The 21,996-nt window shown below is 46.3% G+C and overlaps 1 non-coding gene across 2 annotated transcripts; it reads left to right on the top strand.

The window, feature by feature from the left end:
- The first annotated feature begins 17,127 nt into the window (after positions 1-17,127).
- On the top strand, positions 17,128-20,668 carry LOC127315290 (uncharacterized). 2 transcript variants are annotated; one of them, XR_011749006.1, is made up of 5 exons: positions 17,128-17,202; positions 18,329-18,400; positions 19,062-19,290; positions 19,381-19,513; positions 20,010-20,668. It is a non-coding gene; the product is annotated as an uncharacterized protein (transcript). The 2 variants fall into 2 exon arrangements; XR_011749005.1 differs by having other exon boundaries at positions 18,329-19,290.
- The last annotated feature ends 1,328 nt before the right edge of the window (positions 20,669-21,996 follow it).

Below are 21,996 nucleotides of genomic sequence, written 5' to 3'. Positions count from 1 at the left end.
GCCTAGGAGCACGTGGAAGAGCTGACTATTGCATAAGAGTCCACCTCCCTTCTCTCTCCTCTTCTCTCTCCTCCAACTAAGCAATAATATACTATTTTAATCTTTATAGCCGGCTAACTAGGAGTTATTGATTGTACTTGATCTAAAGATACAATATTTAGTGGCATTTAATGAAAGTGCCTCTAAAAATAGATATATCTCAATTGAATTCATTCTACAAATAGTTGAGGCATTTTAATTGAATTGATTCTACAAATACTATTTACATAAGGGCATCTCCAGCGGCGCGACGCATTTCGGACGTCCGAAATATCCGTTTGCGTCGCGCGGCGGACGCTCGACAGACCGTTTTTGTCCGCGCGTCCGTTTGCACCTAGGGGTGGCTCCAGCGGGCAGACGCTTTTTCGCGTTTGCATCAATTTATGAAGTTTCCAAACAACAAAATAAGGAAATCAACAAAGTCATAGTTATTACATTTAAAAGTCGACATGAAAATAAGATAGTATTTCTCTAGGCATGATCTTCATAGCCAGCCAATGTCCACTGATGCTCAATCAGATCCGTTTGCAGCTGTTTGGAGACGTTCTCGTCAGTGACTTCTACATTCCTATGTAGATAGTCCTGCCAAGATGAAGCTCTAGGAAATGGCGCAACCAGCTCACCTTGGAAATCCCATTGGTTCTCATTGTGGCCATCAGGACGCTCGTTCTCAACGATCATGTTGTGCATGATCACGCAGCATGTCATCACCTCATGCATGGTCTTCAGCGACCATGTTCTTGCCGGGTGATGGACAATTGTCCACCGAGCTTGGAGCACACCAAATCCGCGCTCCACATCTTTCCTTCAAGACTCTTGCATCTTGGCAAACCTTCTCGTCTTCTCGGAGTTTGGATTACGGGCAATCTTCACCAATGTGGCCCAGTCAGGGTAGATGCCATCAGCAAGATAATATGGCTTGTCATATGCATTTCCATTGATCTCATAGCTCACCCGGGGAGCTTTGCCTTGCATGAGCCGGTTGAAAATCGATGATCGGTGCAACACATTGATGTCATTGTTGGAACCGGCCATGCCAAAAAATGAATGCCAAATCCATAAATCTTGAGATATGACAGCTTCAAGAATGACAGTTCTTCCCTCCTCATGCCCACTGTACGCACCCTGCCATCCAAATGGACAGTTTTTCCACTGCCAGTGCATGCAATCTATGCTGCCAATCATTCCTACGAAGCCTCTAGACTCGTTGATAGACAGGAGGCGCCTTGTATCCTCAACAGTTGGCTCCCTACAGTAATACTCTCCGAACACGGCAATCACGGCTCGGCAAAACCTGTACATGGCCTCAAGACAGGTGCTCTCACCCATTCGAAGATACTCATCGAATATATCCGCAGCCATTCCATATGAGAGCATGTGAATAGCCGCGGAGCATTTTTGGTAGGAGGTGAAGCCTAACGCACCTGTTGCATCGCTCCTGCATTGGAAGTAGGGGTCGTAGTTTCTGACGCCCCGTAGAATGACCAAGAACAGGTCCCTTGACATCCTGTATCGGCGCCGGAACATTTTTTCCGGGAAGATCGGATCAGTGAGGTGGAAGTAGTCCTTGTGGAGGCGGGCGTGCCCTTCCACTCTGTTGCGCGGCAGGTTTTTGGCGCGGCCCTTCACAGAGCCCCGGTGCTGCAGCCCCGGGTTAGAGGTGAACTCGTGGATCATGGAGGCCGCAGTTGTTGCCAAAGTCTGCATCGACTCATCGGACTCCTCGTCGGAAGAGGAGTCGACGACCTCCGCGCGGAACTTGTGATACGCCTCCGACGTATCCATAATTTCTGTCGTTCCATGCTTGTTTTATGACAATACTTACATGTTTTGCTTGCACTTTATGATGTTTTTATGCGTTTTCCGGAACTAACCTATTAACAAGATGCCACAGTGCCAGTTCCTGTTTTCTGCTGTTTTTGGTTCCAGAAAGGCTGTTCGGGCAATATTCTCGGAATTGGACGAAATCAACGCAAAACCTCCTATTTTCTCCGGAAGGCTCCAGAACACCGAAGAAGAGTCGGAGAGGGGCCAGGGGGCCACCACACCACATGGCGGCGCGGGCCAGGCCTAGGCCGCGCCGGCCTAGGGTGTGGCGCCCCCAGGTGCCCCCCTGCGCCGCCTCTTCGCCTATATAATCCCTTTCGACCTAAAAACGCATCACCAATTGATGAAACTCCAGAAAGACTCCAGGGGCGCCGCCACCGTCGCGAAACTCCAATTCGGGGGACAGAACTCTGTCCCGGCACCCTGCCGGGACGGGGAAGTGCCCCCGGAAGCCATCTCCATCAACGCCATCGCCTCCATCATGCTCCGTGAGTAGTTCCCCCATGGACTACGGGTTCTAGCTGTAGCTAGTTGGTATTCTCTCCTCCATGTACTGCAATACAATGATCTCATGAGCTGCCTTACATGATTGAGATTCATCTGATGTAATCGGTGTTGTGTTTGTTGGGATCCGATGGATGATACATTATGATTAGTCTATCTATAAAGTTTGTGAAGTTATTGTTGCTGCAATCTTGTTATTCTTAATGCTTGTCACTAGGGCCCGAGTGACATGATCTTAGATTTGAGCTCTATACTTATTGCTTAGATTGTATCTACAAGTTGTATGCACATATCACTGTCCGGAACCAATGGCCCCGAAGTGACAGAAATCGGGACAACCGGAGGGGATGGTAGTGATGTGAGGATCACATGTTTTCACGGAGTGTTAATGCTTTGCTCCGGTGCTCTATTAAAAGGAGTACCTTAATATCCAGTAGTTTCCCTTGAGGCCCGGCTGCCACCGGCTGGTAGGACAAAAGATGTTGTGCAAGTTTCTCATTGCGAGCACGTACGACTATATACGGAAAACATGCCTACATAATTAATAAGCCTGATGTTCTATCTTAAAGCTTTGATTCCTGTCAATTGCCCAACTGTAATTTGTTCACCCAACACTTGTTATTGGAGAGTTACCACTAGTGTAGATCGCTGGGAACCCCGGTCCATCTCTCATCATAATATACTTGTTCTACATGTCATTGGAAGTAGTATCCACTATTCTCTCGTGCCATTGCTCTCATATTGCTATTACTGCTGTATTCTGTTACTACTGCTCTCATATTACTGCTACTTTCACATCACCCCTGTTACTAGTGCTTTTCAGTGTGCAGCTGAATTGACAACTCAGTTGTTAAGGCTTATAAGTATTCTTTACCTCCCCTTGTGTCGAATCAATAAATTTGGGTTATACTACCCTCGAAGACTATCGCGATCCCCTATACTTGTGGGTTATCAAGACTGTTTTCTGGCGCCGTTGCCGGGGAGGCATAGCTCTACTCATAAGTTCACCTGGGGAGTACACTCTACCTCTCTCTCTGTTTTATTTTATTTTGTTTTGCTTAGTTTACTTTTGTCTAGTTTATTTGTGCTTAGTTTATTTCTGTCTAGTATTAGTTTGCGTAGTTTACTTTTGCTTAGTTTATTTTTGTCTTGTTTTATTTGTCTCATATACCCAAAAATACATAAAAATTTGAAAAACCAAAAAATTAAAAACTGTTGTTATGGGAGAACCAACAACCTACTTGGAGCTTATGGAATGTTATAATTGTTATAGAGAATCAAGAACTGGTAAAATAATGAGTGCTATGATAGAAAAATTAAATACAATTGCTAGAATCTTGCTTAGACGCCATGATATAAACTGTTGCTCTCAACAGGATAAACATCTTAAATTTCAATGTGGCTTTAGTGAGGAATATTTTATTAAGAGCTATAATCGGAATTTCTATATTCATTATGGGTTCGAAGAGGTAGAACAATTTGTCTTATTTATGGGAGCCTCCGAGATAGAATCCTTCATGGTTGAGAATTATGAAACTTGTGCTATTTGTAAGGACCTTAAAGATTATGTCTCTACTATCCTTAATTCTTGCATAGAATGCTACAGTAGGAATCCTTATATCCTTGATTATAAAGAGAGACACATTAATGCACAAGAATGCACTCACAATTTGCAGGAACCTGTGGAAGAAGAAACTGATGAACCTCAAAGCTCATTGGATGAAAAAGAGGAGGAAATTGATGAAATTGAAAGCTCATTGGATGAAAAGGAAGAGGAGAGCGACGAACAAAAGGGGGAAGAATGGATTAGCTACCCATGCCAACCTTCTAATGAGAGTAACTCTTTATCTCCTACACTATTTGATTGTCCTCCATGCTTACCGAAAGAGGTTGAATGTTATGTTCCTGTGGATTCTCTTGAAATAGTACCTACGAGTAAAACTTGTGAGAATAATTATGCTACTGTTATATATGATAATCCATGCTACTTTGATAAATCATATGATAATGCTTTGTTTGTGCCTGATGTCGAAATGCATGGTACTAAAGAATTTTGCGTAGCAAATATTTATGATAAAGCTCTAGATGATGGTCCTATGTTACTTGATAAAATTAATTGTACTACTAATGAAAATGGGATTGGAGAGTTCTTGACTTATTCTATAAGTCCCATATCTCTTGAGATTGATCAACTACCTTGTTATATTATTAATAAAAGTAAGTTTGAAAGTTTTAATTCCACTATTCTTGAACTTGATAAAAATTATGTGTTTGGAAATCATGGAAAGTATGCTGCATGTGATAGTTATATTGTTGAGTTTATTCATGAAGCTACTGAGAATTATTATGAGAGAGGAAAATATGGTAGTAGAAATTTTCATGGTACTAATACACCTCTCTATATGCTGAAATTGTTGAAATTACACTTGTTTTATCTTCCTATGCTTGTTACTTTGCTTTTCATGAACTTGTTTATTTACAAGATTCCTTTGCATAGGAAGCATGTTAGACTTAAATGTGTTTTGGATTTGCCTCTTGATGCTCTCTTTTGCTTCAAATACTATTTCTTGCGAGTGCATCATTAAAACTGCTGAGCCCATCTTAATGGCTATAAAGAAAGCAACTTCTTGGGAGATAACCCATGTGTTATTTTGCTACAGTACTTTATTTTATATTTGTGTCTTGGAAGTTGTTTAATACTGTAGCAACCTCTCCTTATCTTAGTTTTGTGTTTTGTTGTGCCAAGTGAAGCCTCTAATCGAAGGTCGATACTAGATTTGGATTTCTGCGCAGAAACAGATTTCTTTGCTGTCACGAATCTGGGCAAAATTGTCTGTAGGTAACTCAGAAAATTATGCCAATTTACGTGAGTGATCCTCAGATATGTACGCAACTTTCATTAGTTTTGAGTTTTCTGATTTGAGCAACGGAAGTATTTTATTAAAATTCGTCTTTACTGGCTGTTCTGTTTTGGCAGATTCTGTCTCTGTTTTTTTGCATTGTCTCTTGTGGACTTTAAGCGAGGTTTTCTAGACGTAGAGAGCTGTAGCTAATGTTTTATTGAGTTCTTGCAATATGTCACTACAGGACCAAGGTGGATTCAAGTTTTTTTTTAGTACTAACCCCTCTAATGAAGTTTATGAGAAGTTTGTTGTGAAGGAAGTTTTCAAGGGTCAAGAGAGGAGGATGATATATGATCAAGAAGAGTGAAAAGTCTAAGCTTGGGGATGCCCCCGTGGTTCATCCCTGCATATTTCAAGAAGACTCAAGCGTCTAAGCTTGGGGATGCCCAAGGCATCCCCTTCTTCATCAACTTATAAGGTTCCTCCCCTGAAACTATATTTTTATTCAGTCACATCATATGTGTTTCACTTGGAGCGTCTGTATGTTTTATTTTTGTTGTGTTTGAATAAGATCGGATCCTAGCAATCCTTGATTGGGAGAGAGACACGCTCCGCTTTTTCATATGAACACTTGTTCTTCGTTTTACTTTTAATGTTCAATGATAAAAGTTGGAAGCTACAATACTTATTGGTTATTTGGTTGGGAAAAGAAAATGCCTCATATGTTGTGGATAATTTGACACTTGGAAATTGTTTTGAGCTCTCAAGTAGATCATAAGTTTTTGCATGTAGTTTAAACCTATTAGTGGAGAACTACCGTAAAGCTTGTTAAAATTGGTTTGCATAATTGATCTCTCTTAAGGTCTAGATATTTTCTGGTAAAAGTGTTTGAGCAACAAGGAAGACAGTGTAGAGTATTATAATGCTTGCGATATGTTCTTATGTAAGTTTTGCTGTACCGGTTCATACTTGTGTTTGCTTCAAACAACCTTGCTAGCCTAATCCTTGTATCGAGAGGGAATACTTCTCATGCATCCAAAATCCTTGAGCCAACCACTATGCCAATTGTGTCCACCATACCTACCTACTATGTGGTATTTCCTGCCATTCCAAAGTAAATTGCTTGAGTGCTACCTTTAAATAATTCAAAATGCTTCTCAATTTGTGTTAATGTTTTATAGCTCATGAGGAAGTATGTGGTGTTTAGCTTTCAACCTTGTCATTTACTTTTGACGGACTCTCATATGGACTAGTGGCACATCCGCTTATCCAATAATTTTGCAAAAAGAGCTGGCAATGGGATTCCCAGTCCCGGATTAATTAACTCAAATAGACACTCCTCCATGGTATGTGATTGTTGGAAGGCACCCGAAGGATTCGGTTAGCCATGGCTTGTGTAAGCAAAGGTTGGGAGGAGTGTCATCATAATAAAACTAAAATAAAAAGGCACTCCTTCATGGTATGAGATTGTTGGCAGGCACCCGAGGATTCGGTTAGCCATGGTTTGTGAAAGAAAGGTTGGAAGGAGTGCCACACAAAAATAATAATTCATGGGAGCCGCTCTTGAAAGTCCGGTTGGCGAGGTAGTTAGTGTACCCATTACCATTCGTTGACAACAACAAACACCTCTCAAAACTCTACTTTTATGCTCTCTATATGTTTTCAAAACCAAAGCTCTAGCACAAATATAGCAATCGATGCTTTCCTCTTTGAAGGACCATTCTTTTACTTTATGTTGAGTCAGTTTACCTACTTCCTTCCATCTTAGAAGCAAACACTTGTGTTAATTGTGCATTGATTCTTACATACTTGCATATTTGCATTCATCATATTACTTTGTGTTGACAATATCCATGAGATATGCATGTTGAAAGTTGAAAGCATCCGCTGAAACTTATATCTTCCTTTGTGTTGCTTCGATGCCTTTACTTTGAATTTATTGCTTTATGAGTTAACTCTTGTACAAGACTATTGATGCTTGTTTTGAAAGTACTCTCCATGAAAAGTTTTGCTATATGTTATCTACTTTTTAGCAACTATAGATCATTGCCTTGAGTCACTTCATTCATTTCATATGCTTTGTAATAGTATGATCAAGGTTATGTAAGTAGCATGTCACTACAGAAATTATTCTTTTTATCGTTTACCTGCTCGGGACGAGCAGGAACTAAGCTTGGGGATGCTGATACGCCTCCGACGTATCCATAATTTCTGTCGTTCCATGCTTGTTTTATGACAATACTTACATGTTTTGCTTGCACTTTATGATGTTTTTATGCGTTTTCCGGAACTAACCTATTAACAAGATGCCACAGCGCCAGTTCCTGTTTTCTGCTGTTTTTGGTTCCAGAAAGGCTGTTCGGGCAATATTCTCGGAATTGGACGAAATCAACGCAAAACCTCCTATTTTCTTCGGAAGGCTCCAGAACACCGAAGAAGAGTCGGAGAGGGGCCAGGGGGCCACCACACCACATGGCGGCGCGGGCCAGGCCTAGGCCGCGCCGGCCTAGGGTGTGGCGCCCCCAGGTGCCCCCCTGCGCCGCCTCTTCGCCTATATAATCCCTTTCGACCTAAAAACGCATCACCAATTGACGAAACTCCAGAAAGACTCCGGGCGCCGCCACCGTCGCGAAACTCCAATTCGGGGGACAGAACTCTGTCCCGGCACCCTGCCGGGACGGGGAAGTGCCCCCGGAAGCCATCTCCATCAACGCCATCGCCTCCATCATGCTCCGTGAGTAGTTCCCCCATGGACTACGGGTTCTAGCTGTAGCTAGTTGGTATTCTCTCCTCCATGTACTGCAATACAATGATCTCATGAGCTGCCTTACATGATTGAGATTCATCTGATGTAATCGGTGTTGTGTTTGTTGGGATCCGATGGATGATACATTATGATTAGTCTATCTATAAAGTTTGTGAAGTTATTGTTGCTGCAATCTTGTTATTCTTAATGCTTGTCACTAGGGCCCGAGTGGCATGATCTTAGATTTGAGCTCTATACTTATTGCTTAGATTGTATCTACAAGTTGTATGCACATGTCACTGTCCGGAACCAATGGCCCCGAAGTGACAGAAATCGGGACAACCGGAGGGGATGGTAGTGATGTGAGGATCACATGTTTTCACGGAGTGTTAATGCTTTGCTCCGGTGCTCTATTAAAAGGAGTACCTTAATATCCAGTAGTTTCCCTTGAGGCCCGGCTGCCACCGGCTGGTAGGACAAAAGATGTTGTGCAAGTTTCTCATTGCGAGCACGTACGACTATATACGGAAAACATGCCTACATAATTAATAAGCCTGATGTTCTATCTTAATGCTTTGATTCCTGTCAATTGCCCAACTGTAATTTGTTCACCCAACATTTGTTATTGGAGAGTTACCACTAGTGTAGATCGCTGGGAACCCCGGTCCATCTCTCATCATAATATACTTGTTCTACATGTCATTGGAAGTAGTATCCACTATTCTCTCGTGCCATTGCTCTCATATTGCTATTACTGCTCTTTGTATTCTTTGTTACTGCTCTCATATTACTGCTACTTTCACATCACCCCTGTTACTAGTGCTTTTCCAGGTGCAGCTGAATTGACAACTCAGTTGTTAAGGCTTATAAGTATTCTTTACCTCCCCTTGTGTCGAATCAATAAATTTGGGTTATACTACCCTCGAAGACTATCGCGATCCCCTATACTTGTGGGTTATCACTTGTCCAACATCTGGCACATGTCCATCTGCGTGGGTACAAACTGCGAATCAATGGCCGCGCACGATAGCGCTGAAAACACGAGTAAGAAACCTACCGACGCAATTGACCGAACAGGTCGTGGGCGGCGCGGAAGGGCGGCGCAACCGGGAGCGTTTCGCCCGCAAACAGCCGGCAGGTACACGGTGGAGCACACTCCTGCTCTCCCGCGCGGCAAGAACGGAGCCGACGGCGACTACTGCGGCGCTACGGCCGGACGGCGGCGCTAGGGGTGGGGGCAGCACTTGGGCAGGAAAGAAGGGGAACAAGAAGCAAATCGAAGCGGTCGATTTCGCTGTCCCTGACATGCGGGACCGGGTAAGAAATGGAGGACGCTCCAAGCGACCGCCGAGCGTCCGCGGAGACGCAAACCTGGCGCATATTTGGACCAGGTTTGCGTCTCCGCGGACGGTCCACTCACTTTACGTCGCGCCGCTGTAGGAGGCCCAGACGCATTTCCGATCACGGCGGACGAAAATGGTCGCTCAACCATTCTTTTTAGACCGGAATCAGTTAACAGATCTGATGGAAATGAAACGGAAGATCTGTTGGAAATGGAAATCACGGCCGGGGCGTATGGCTGTTTCGTGATAGAATTACGTATGAAGGGACTAGGAAACATGCCCTTACGTTGCAACGGGAGAGAAAATATTTTACCAAGAAAGTATAAATAGGTCCACTAAAAAAGTTTTCTACTTCACAGAAAATATTGTTAATGAGATACCACTCTGGAAGAGCTCGGATTCTAACCTTGTGTCAGACCTGCGGACGAAGGGACAGTCTCAGGTAGACAGTTTCTATGGGGCATAGTGAACTTAAAAGTCCAACTTCTAGGATGACCATTGCCGCCCCTGACGTCTAAGGTTAATAAATCCAGCTGCACCGACTTCCTAAAAAGATTTATAACTTTTCGGAAGACCGTTCTAAAAGCCACCATGACCATTGCCGCCCCTCCCGACCGAGGACCTTCGGCAATGTGGACATTGTGGCGGCGGCGATTCAAGACACACGACACTCTATGGTGCAGTGTCCAAACCCCTAATTTTGGAGATCACTACTTAATAATGTCCCATATATCATCTAAGATTAATAAATCCAGCTGCACGGAAAAGATTTATAACTTTTTGAAAGACCATTCTAAAAGCCACCATGAACACTGTGTAGACTTGCAACACAGATGATTCTCTAGTTCGGAAGCCCAAGTAGTAGAAAAATCCGTGTGAAATCGTTCACTACTTTTAACGACTGATTTGTGTATTTTATAAACACATCCTGCGGGTAAGACACCAGTAGATATACATGCTAAATCCTGTAGACTCCGTCCTGAGAGACCCATTCGATGACTGCAATCTGCTTGATGTCCTCACGAATATACTGAACCACAAACAGGAACATCCTCTTGACTGGATGCGACGATCCTGTTCTTCGCTTTATTCATGTGGCCTGCCTACAACAATGCATCCATCTGCACATTGATGATAAGGCGGTAGGCTTAAGAATACACAGCAACAGCATACAAATGTCCCACCGATTCAATCTTCCACCACATTGAGTAAAAACGCCTATCATCTTCCTGCCCTCTACGGCTCCAATCTTCCACTTCGCGATTTTGCTTCTCGGAAAAGAAGTTCCAAATTGCTTTGCCAAAGCCCTAAATCTCACTGAGAAACTGCATCAACATCTCGAGTTTGCTGGATTTGGAGCCCTCGGCAGCCCTACGAGCGCCGGCGGTGTCGATTCGTTGCAGCACTGCAATTTGCGCATCTCCTCTTGTAAGCAGCACAACGCTCCCGAGCGACCTCGTGACCTTCCTGGCGATCTCAGGCCGTTGAAACCTTCCTAGATCAGATTACCTGTCTCCATTGGTTGGTGAGTAGGACTATCTATTTTAGCCATGCACTCTGTAGACCAACTGACCAACATGCTAGGATTTGTTTTCATTTTGACTACACTTTTCGTTCCTACAGAATCGGCATAAATTGAGGGACCGTCAATGGACAAGGTGTTGGTCTTGGCCTTGCGCTGGCCATAACTCGCCTTGCAAACAACTTATAATCTCGTCTTGCAAAATCGCTCGCTCGATCGTAATTATCGACCGGAAACAATCTTATCTTCACAATTGATGGAACGGTCGCCCTCCTCTGGCGACCAGGGGGGAACCCTAGCCGCCGCCGCCCCTAGGTCCCCTCCCCCTCGCTCCCCTGCCTAGCCGCCGCCGGAGGGGGGCCGGCAAAGCCGCGCGCTCCCCGGGGAAGGTGGCGGCGGGGCGGTTTTCTTCCCTCCCGCGTCCCTGGTGAGAGGGAGCTCATCGGGCGCGGCGACGACGGCGGGCGCGGCGGCGGTCTGCGGGCGCGGCGACGGCGGCGGGCGCGGCGGTGAAGGGCGCCGGCGTGGCTGGCTGCGGCGGCGCTTGGTGGCCGTGCGGAATCGCTGGCCATCCGGGGCCGTTCTTGGCAGCGATGGGCGGCGCGGCGGCGTGGTGCTAGGCTGTGCGACGACTGGGCAGGCAGCGTGGGAGCCGGAGGCCTTGGCGGCGGTGCTGGTTCTGGTGGCTACGGCGTTGGGCGGGCCCGATCTGGGCCTGTCGGGCCAGTTTGGCTGTGCGGTGGCGGCTTCGGTTGGTGCGGGGTGTTCACGTCTGCGGACTTCGGCGGTCGTCCTCGAGCCCCGTGTCGGTGTTGTCGGCGTCCCCTCTATGTGGCGTTCCGGCGGCGCCCACGGTGATCTTCGGCGGTTCTCCGTTGGCTTCGGGCTGTGCTGCCCTCTGCGCGTCGGCGTCTACGGCTTAGCGGTTGGAGATGGTGGTTTTGTGCCGGTCCTTGTTGGCGGGCGGGCGCGAGGTCTTGGAATTCTTCACTGGGCGAAAGCTCTGTCTTGGCGGTCGGCCAGGACCGACGACGGTGACGCCTGTGGGCGCCGCATACTTCTTGAAGGCGTCGTCGAAGCGGGTGTTCCTTGTTCTCCGCTCGGGTTCTCCGGGGGAAACCCTAGATCCCTCGCGGGATCAGGCGTGGGCGGCGCTCTTGCGTCGTTTTGCCTCTTGAGGCCTCGCTTTGGATGTCCACCGGACAATGGGACTTGTGGAGTGTTTTGGTGGTTTTTCGGCGGAGGCTGGTTCGTCTTCGGCCAGGCGGGGCGCGGCCTCGGGGCCGGTGTGGTAGTTGGAGCGGTGGCTCCGGTTTTTCACCTCCGCCTGTTGCGTTGAGGTGTGGTGTCGACCTGGTTGGTCGTCGACCCGTGTGGAGCGCAGCCTCGGGGCTGGCGTGTGGTGTCGCGTTGTACGGTTTTCGGCCTGTTTTCCTCATAAACGGGCCAACTCTTTTCTCCTATATCAATAAAAGGCAAAGCTTTTGCCTCGTTTCAAAAAAAACAATTGATGGAACCGTGGTAGCAGCTAGATGGGACGATTTATAAGCATCGTATAGATCTGAGTTCGTAACGATCTCCTCATCCTCTTGTGCGGGACTTCGCAGATGGATCTGGGCCTGGCCTTTGTATCGTCCGGGACCGGGAGGGAAAAGACGTTTGGGCTGGTGGATCCCGGTCAACCAGGCGATTGGGTGATTCACGCACGACGGCAAGCCTGCGATGAAGGAAGCGAACCGTTTTTCTTGATTTAGGCAGTGGCAGCAAGGGGTAATTTCGGCTAACTTTGGGGGTAACAAAAAACGGACCAACAAAAAGCCCTTTTACTTTTATTATTAGGTATAGACTAGTAAACATGCCCGTGCGTTGCAGCGGGATAGCAAAAGGAGACACAAAAAGCTAGTTCTCGTTGGTATACTTGTCCCGATATTCCCTTCAGACCCCCTTAGAATTTTAGTTTAAAAGGTCTAAAATAAGTTTATCCCGTGTAAGGTAAAAATGAAGTCCACATAAATTTGTATAGTGGCTAAACCCTCAAAATGTGGACAACAAGCAATAATATAGATTTGAGTCACTTGGCCATTTTTTAGGATATATCATCTTTTTCATAAAGTCATAGCTCATAGTAAGGCACGTTTTGTAGAACATATTGTGCTAATCACACCGATGATGGAGTGGTAAGAACATATAATTTGTGCGATGATCAAGCTGCATAGCAATTCATTGAACCACAAGGTTGATAATCCGTGATGAAATTACTTATAGCCAAAATTTAGTCGTGCAAAAGGCAAAATAAAATAAAATAACCAGTCATTAAATCAGAAGTGGAAGCAGGTAATTTTTGGAACTGACATGTAATCTAGCATTGCCACTAATATTATGAAAACCTCTGAATTCAGGATGTGCTATATCGGCAACCATCAATACATCCAGCATATAGCAATTAATCATTGTGGAATAGAGAAGGTCTGAACAAAATTTACAAGGAAACATCCTAATACAGAATCGGACAATTACCATGGAGACAAAACGCCCAAAGCGCTGTGTAAACCAGACACTATAACTCAAATCCTGAAAATTGCTTTGTATACGTTCAGTGCCATCCGAGATGCATCAACAACGGAATCGACCGGGAATGTATATTAAACTGAATATGCGGAATCCCGGGTTACGCTGACTCAACCTCCCATGGCCTGATTTCCTGAATACGTTCATCGCTGGTTCTCTGAAACCGCTCCCCTTGTAATAGCCCAGCTCGCCCCGCTCTATGTGCAGTTGTGCACCCCACGAGCGGCTGCTAGACCCTCGGTGATCGGCACCACTGCCATCCTTCTCACAACCCACCGCCGCCACCAGGTCTGTCTTGGGCGCATGATGCGGGAGCAAGGCTCTAATGAGTAATGAGACTGACATCGGTTAAGTCTCCTGCTGTTGTTGGGCTCGTGTCGAAGCGGCAGGCAGCACATGAAACCGCCATCATCGAAGTTGCACGATCTGACGGTGTTGCCATCGCCGAGCTCCCGCCGTGTGGTGTAGCTGGGGATGTCGAGCTAGTGCCTGCCGCGGACGACCAGTGTCATGTGCGTCGGCCCCGTCTTTTCCGCCGCTGTCTTACAAGCAGATGTGATCGCCCTCGCCAGCAAAGATGTGATTGCCTGCTCGCGTGTGGCCACTGCCGGCCATGACCAACCTCGATCCTATATCATGGCTCGTTGGCCACTTTGATGAAGCTACAAATCTCTTCAGGTCCTGCTCGCCAGACTTGGTGCTATCGGCGGAGATGGTTTCTCCGGCGACGGCGTGCATGTTGCAGCACTCGATGAGTTTGTCGAGGATCGGGTATTTGACATTGGGTACTGCCGGTACTGCCAGAGTGGGACGCCGTTGTCGATGCAATCAACCTCCATCATGTGTTGGATGGTCTGCGACACAGCCATGATCTCAAAGCCCTCGCCTCCGGAGCGCTCTTCTCGCCTACAGCCTCGTCGACATCACTTTCGTCAGCCCTTGTCACCACATATTTGTTTGTTGATATCTCGTCAAATCGGTAGCTCGCGTACGTACTTGACGTCTTGGGACGCTCGATTTTGATCAAGCTCCAATCGATCTCATATTTAAAGGCTCTGGAAGGAAAGAAGAGGATAAGTCGGTTCAGTCTGCAATTTCGGGATACTTTGCCAGGAAGGAAACATTCCCCGCGACATACAAAACCGCAACATAGCACAGACGTATAGAACCAGGATATAGGAGGACGGACGAAGGAAACTGAATCTGCGTGCGATCGAGGCGGTGATGTCATCCTGATATTTCTTTTTTAGATGGTCGTCCTGATCTTTATACACGTTTGGGGCCAAGACGAAGTAAACGTGGTAGTGCATCCAATATTCCAATGTACAGACTTGTTTTTGGTTCGTACTTCGTTGGCGCTATGGCTCTTGGATGGGCCAGCCCACATTGTTAAGAAGAGTCATTAGCTGGGCCGAACAACGATCTGGTAGCGGAGAAAACACGGGAAACTGACTAAGACGTACAGACATTTGAACGAATCGTTTTCTTGACTTGGGGGTGGCATCTCATGTAATTTCGACAAACTATAGGGGCAACAAAAAACGGACCAACAAGAAGCCTTATTTTCTTTATTATTACTAGTAAAAATGCCCGTGCGTTGCACCGGAAAAAATAATACTCAAACACTATCTTGACACTTCTCCTCTTTGTCATAATTGACAATGGTGGTCACGTTTCTTTGTCAAACATAATTAATCTTATGAATATTAGATTGCGAGAAACTCCGGTAGTACCTCAAACTTGCAATGATGGTTGACACTGCTCTTAAGTTTCATTAAAAATATGAATCCAACAATGCAATTTATGTTTGACAGATCTCAATATTACATTCCTTGAGAAGAATCAAATGTTGGATAAATGTAGTTGCATGCTGAGTAAGTTCATGAAGCATTTTTAAATAAGCATAAATCTTGATGTCCATCTTATTAGACATTTTACAATATAACCCGTTCATACGGATTAATATTTATTAAATATTTTTGTCCAGCCCATCCCAGTGGAGAGTTAAAGGATCTAGTGTCTTTCAATTAACATGTAGTGGAGAGTTAAAGGATTTATTATCTATCAGTTAATTTTCATTAAATATGTTCGTCCTCCCTATGGCATGCCGTTGGCCTACAACACATATTGTCTGGGCTTGGAACACCGTCAACGTTCTTCTGTGCGTTGCCACAACTCAGGCCCTCGATTGAGGTTGTCACTCGTCATTGCCCTTGACCTCACGCCGTTCAACTCGGGACTGTGTCCCCCATCGCGCATTAGAAGGTTTTCGTCCTCCCTATGGCATGCCATCGGCCTACAACACATACTGCCTAGGCTTGGAACACCGTCAACCTTCTTCTGTGTGTTGCCACAATTCGGGCCCTCGATTGCCCTTGACCTCATGCCGTTCAACTCAGGACTGTGTCCCCCTTCACGCATTAAGGGTGGTGAGATCTCTATTTAATATTTTTTATTAATTATTTCGCATACACATGAACTACTTTGAAAGCAGACTCTAAGCACAATTTTAAAAGCTAATTCATCGATCACTTGATGAAACTTTTTTTTTCTCAGCGACACATTGCTTATCAGAAAAAAATAGCACTAACATGAGCCTGGGTGGTTTCTTATTCATTCAGTTCAGCACCACCTGTTTGTAATCCTGTCACCACACACGTTTCTATCTATCCTTCCTTTGCTTCTTTTCTTCATCCTAAGAACAAACCGGTTCAAAGAAAAAAAGACCAGCTAAACGTTGGTGACAACAGGCAGCATCGGAGATTGGCCACGGGCTGAGGTAACCTATAGCGTAATTTGTCCAGGAAATTAGGGTCGACCAGGAACTGATAAGAAGGTACGGAGGAGTGGGCCGGAAGAATTTCGCCACGGACCTCATGTCGTGCGCGCATGTCAAGTGGGGGCACACGGGTATCAAGCGCCACGGCCGCACATCGCCGGCGCCTTCCTCCGAGCAGGGACCACGTTGTTGTGGCTGGCCAGCAGATTGGGGACGGACAGTTTGGGAGTGACCATGACTGCTCGGGGCTGAAGAATCGGCAGAATCCACGACAGTTTTCATTGGAATTAACGACTCCCAGATCCGAGCAGGCGTGGTGAGGGGATCTTGTCCTGGACGAAGGCTTAGAGGTAGGTGGCGCAATCCAGGATCTGTAAAGGACGTAGGCGGCAAGCAGGGCAGGCCGGGGCTCTGCGGGAGCCGGAGACTACACGATGGGAGGTGAGGCAGGTACGGGCGAGAGGATACCGGCGTGCAGGTCGGGAAATAGATGAACCGCTAACGCGAAATGTTTTTTGACTTACCGGTGGCAGGTAGTGTAATTTGGACGAAAATTTAGGGTAGTAAAAGACGGACCAACAAGAAACCTTATTTTCTTTATTATTAGGTATAGATTAGGTATAGATTGGTCGTATCAGAGCTGCTTTGAGATTTGCAGGGCGGGTGAGGTGGCAAAATCTCAGAAGGGGCCTCACGATGGAGAGTGTGCGGCCCTCTACCATATAATTTTTCTCCCTCCCCATCATGTCCCTCCGCATCCGCCATTCCCCCCCGTCATCTCCGCCCCCAATGCTGCAGCCTCCCCGCCGCGGCGCCCTCCTCCTCCTCCCGCGATGGCCCTCCTCCGCAGGCCCTCCCTCAGCGCCGCCGCCTGCAGCCCCACGCCCGCGCTCCGTTTCCTCTGCGCCTCCTCCCCGTCCTCCTCTTCCTCCGGCCCCGGGGGGGGGGGGGGGGGGGCAAGTTTTCGGCAGAGCGTTTGGTTTTGGCACATGCTTGTAGACTGTAGGATTTGGATGTGTAAGTACTCCCAGGTATGCATGAATGATCTTCTTATCTCAGGAGATTTGAAGCATATATTTGGCTCCTGTTGTACCATGTTGTCTGTTTGTTTGGCTGCGTTGTACATAAGATTTTGTGTTGCACAAGTACTATGCTCATGCTTACGCTTCTCTGAGAGCATTATTTAGGAGTCTGGGGGGGGGGGGGGGGGGGGGTTGGGGGGGGGGGATATGCTGTAACTAGTATTCGAACTTTTTGAAAGCACTTCCCAAGATTTTTCTGTCTTAAATCGTAAATTCACTCTCATGGTGCATCTCAAAAGTTTTTGAAACTCTGCTCGGTAAAACAAACAATTGGTTGCAGCTATTGTGGTATGTCTGTAAGCTAATGGGTGTTATTCTGCTTGTTCAATTGCATCCTCATTGCGAACAGGCTATTTGCTTCTAGGGTATCATAGAACAGAAGCAATAACCATCAAACCAATACACGGAAAGGAATATATATTTTTGGAGCATACACATGTTGCTCTATCATTCTGATTAGATTTTCAGTTCATTTTGCACCATACCTATTTTGCTGCAGACCTGGCGGTATCAAAACTCTTCTCAAATTTGTCTAGCCTGCCCATGTATCATGAAGTGATCTAGTCAAGCATATATTCTCTGCTATTTTGTTCCTTACCTTTAGCGGCAGGACCAAAGATTACTTAATCTACTTGGCTTGGTCGAAGAATAATCTGGGTTGTTTGATATAGTTACAGTGATATATTAGAAAATCGCATGTTGTAAATAAATTAGAAAAAATGCTACTACTCCGATTCATATTAATTGACTCCAATATGGATGTATCTAGAATTGAAATGTGTCTAGATACATCCATATTACAGTCAATTAATATGAACCGGAGGGAGTGCTCATTTTGGAATTAGTCAAACAAGAAAATCCAGTAATGGTTTATTTTTGTGTGTGATTTCTATGTTCTGGTTATCTCTGAATTCTCATTGGTTCACTGTATTAAGTGAGTAGTATTTGAAGAAAGAGTTCCTGTCTTGACATCACATCGCTATATAAGAAGAAAGAAGTCATGGATACTACTGAAGCTTTGATGCTAGCTGAATTTTAGGCCTTTTTCTCCATTACATGTGTTCGTGTGATGCAGGGACATTATCTGCTAGGGTGTGCCCTGCTCGAGAAGGAAGAGTGCGCTCTTGCAGTGGAAGAATTTCAGAAGGTTTGACATTCTGTACCAAGCTCTTTCTTTATGTTGCATCTGTGTCATCACAATATGGACTTGGTGGGCTTGGCATCTTATAAACTCGCTGTGCCATTCTGCATTATGCTAAGATCGTCGCGTCTGTGTCATTGCATAGTTGACTTGTTAGTTGTACTCCATTCTGATGATTGAATTTAAGATCGTTCAGAATATCTGCACATCAAACAGTATGATCTTACATGCTGCATAAGGCATATGTTTCGTAACTATGCTTGAAGCCTACCTGTTTTCATCACACGCACAGTGTAATTCCCCCCACCAGCCCATTGTGCCATGTTTCTCTTTCAGTAAAAGGTGTAGATTGTAGTTGACGATACTGTCTACGTGTTCCCGAATATCTGTGCAGGGTGGAATGAGATTGTTTCAGAAAAACCTTTGTGGCCGCACATAATTTGCTTTTCCGCTTGCTGTTTATATGAGAAATGTGGTGATTGTCAACGAGTAGTACAGCCTTGGCGCCATTCACCAAGCTCTTCTGCTTATTTAGGAGCTGAAGTGACCTATTCACAAGTACTCCGTACCTTGCTGCACATTTAGTTAGTGGACTCAGCTAATTGTTTGATATTCATGGTTATTTTGACTTGACATGGTTGATGTCCTGCAATACACTGCCGCTAAGGCCTTGCTTCGAGGGCGAGATTCTGGAGTCAGCAAATGTCAAGGCCTTTACCTTCAGTGAGCTGAGGACAGCCACGAGAAACTTCCGGCCGCACAGTGAGCTAGGCGAGGGAGGGTTTGGATCAGTCTTCAAAGGGTGGATCGATGAGAAGACCCTCACACCGACTAAGCCAGGCACCGGGATGGTCATTGCTGTCCAGAAGCTTAATCAGGGCCATAGAGAATGGATGGTTAGTGACAATTTTGTCTGTTCACAATGGAATTTCCTCTTTATTTCAGTTTTGCACTTGTGTATAACATGCTCTTTGTTTGGGGCGCAGGCTGGAGTACCTTGGACAACTATCACACCCAAATCTTGTGAAGCTCGTCCGGTACTGTGGGCGAAGATGAACAACGGCTTCTCGTCTACGAGTTCATGCCTCGTGGGAGTTTAGAGAACCATTTCTTTTGCTGGTAAGCTGTCAATCTCAGTTCTCAAGTGCGCCCACTTTCTGTCGATATCTGAGTGCACTAACTTTCATTCAAATATACGGTTCGTTCAACACATGCTTAATCATTCTCCGTTCCTGATTCGGAAACCCAGATTAAAGTGCTATGCTATGTTTCCTAATAAAGCGCTGCAAGTAGCAGCTTTTCAGACTACATGAACAAGCATAACAGCTTTTGCAATATCCAGAACACTTGTTTAGATACTGTACATTATGAACAAGCATATCTGCTATCATCTGGATCACAAGTTCTTACAATAGCCACAACAATGTTTACATTACTGATGTATATTATGAACAATTGAAATAGTCTGCTGTACACTGAAAATTTCAGATACTGTTGTAGATTGAAAATTTCAAATAGAAATTGAAAATTTCAGATACTGATATAGTGATTCGAAGAAATCAACATGTGCTGCAGTTAATTGTGAAATAACAGGTGATCTAAACATGTGCTGTAGGCCTACCAGCTCAACATATTGCAGGGGCTCCGGCAGCGATAGGCAGTCGGCCTCGCCTCCATGGGCTTCACGTCGAGAGGGATGCCGGCCGGGAGCAGGGTGCAGTCGGGGCCTCCAGGGTGGGAGGAAAAGCTGGTCGCCGGGCCTCCTTGAACAGGATGCATGGGCGTAGGAGGAAGCGAGCTCCAGCGGCGGCTAGCTCGAGCAGTGGTGGAGCGCGTGTTCCAGCAGCGGGAGAGCGTGGGTTCCAGAAGCGACGGAAATTCAGCAGCGGCGGCGACAAGCGAGCTCCAGCAGCGGCGGCGGAACGCGGGAGGACGCCAGCCCGCCAGCGCGTGGAGTGAGAGGTCGCCAGGGCCAAGGGCGGGAGGCCAGCTGCCCGCTGGCGCGAGGATGCGAGATCCACTAGTAGGGCCGCCGGCGCGAGGCTGCGAGGAGAGCTCGAGTTCGCCGGTGAGAAGCTGCGAGCGCGGGAATCCGCCGGCGCGTCGGTTGGAAGCTGCGACTGCGAGCGTGACGCTGCGATCGATCGATTGGGGATGCGATAGTGGGGCTTCCGAAATACAAGGATGTAAATGAAAAAATTAATTTGAACTGCACGTCTGACACATAAATCGTGACGGAGGGAGTATGTTATATCAACTATGTAGTGTCACGTATTGTGTCTTCTTGGTACCAACTTTCTGATTTGGGCACCTCCAGCGGCGTGACACATTTCGGACGTACGAAATATCCGTTTGCGTCGCACGGCGGACGCTCGACAGACCGTTTTTGTCCGCGCATCCGTTTGCGTCTAGGGGTGGCTCCAGCGGGCTGACGCATTTTCGCGTTTGCGTCAATTTATGAAGTTTCCAAACAACAAAATAAGGAAATCAACAAAGTCATAGTTATTACATTTAAAAGTCGACATGAAAATAAGATAGTATTTCTCTAGGCATGATTTTCATGGCCAGCCAATGTCCACTGATGCTCAGTCAGATTCGTTTGCGGCTGTTTGGAGATGTTCTCGTCAGTGACTTCTACATTCCTATGTAGATAGTCCTGCCAACATGAAGCTCCAGGAAGTGGCGCAACCAGCTCACCTTGGAAATCCCATTGGTTCTCATTGCGGCCATCAGGACGCTCGTTCTCAACGATCATATTGTGCATGATCACGCAGCATGTCATCACCTCATGCATGGTCTTCAGCGACCATGTTCTTGCCGGGTGACGGACAATTGCCCACCGAGCTCGGAGCACACCTAATCCGCGCTCCACATCTTTCCTGCAAGCCTCTTGCATCTTGGCAAACCTCCTCGTCTTCTCGGAGTTTGGATTACGGACAGTCTTCACCAATGTGGCCCAGTCAGGGTAGATGCCATAAGCAAGATAATATGGCTTGTCATATGCATTTCCATTGATCTCATAGCTCACCCGGGGAGCTTTGCCTGGCATGAGCCGGTTGAAAACCGGTGATCGGTACAACACATTGATGTCATTGTTGGAACCGGCCATGCTAAAAAATGAATGCCAAATCCATAAATCTTGAGATATGACAGCTTCAAGAATGACAGTTCTTCCCTCCTCATGCCCGCTGTACGCACCTTGCCATCCAAATTGATAGTTTTTCCACTGCCAGTGCATGCAATCTATGCTGCCAATCATTCTTGCGAAGCCTCTAGACTCGTTGATAGACAGGAGGCGCCTTGTATCCTCAACAGTTGGCTCCCTACAGTAATACTCTCCGAACACGGCAATCACGGCTCGGCAAAATCTGTACATGGCCTCAAGACAGGTGCTCTCACCCATTCGAAGATACTCATCGAATATATCCGCAGCCATTCCATATGAGAGCATGCGAATAGCCGCGGAGCATTTTTGGTAGGAGGTGAAGCCTAACGCACCTGTTGCATCGCGCCTGCATTGGAAGTAGGGGTCGTAGTTTCTGACGCCCCGTAGAATGACCAAGAACAGGTACCTTGATATCATGTATCGGCGCCGGAACATT

This window comes from Lolium perenne, chromosome 7, assembly GCF_019359855.2.
Source record: "Lolium perenne isolate Kyuss_39 chromosome 7, Kyuss_2.0, whole genome shotgun sequence".
Classification (NCBI taxonomy): domain Eukaryota; kingdom Viridiplantae; phylum Streptophyta; class Magnoliopsida; order Poales; family Poaceae; genus Lolium; species Lolium perenne.
This window is presented reverse-complemented; position numbering and strand designations above follow the sequence as displayed.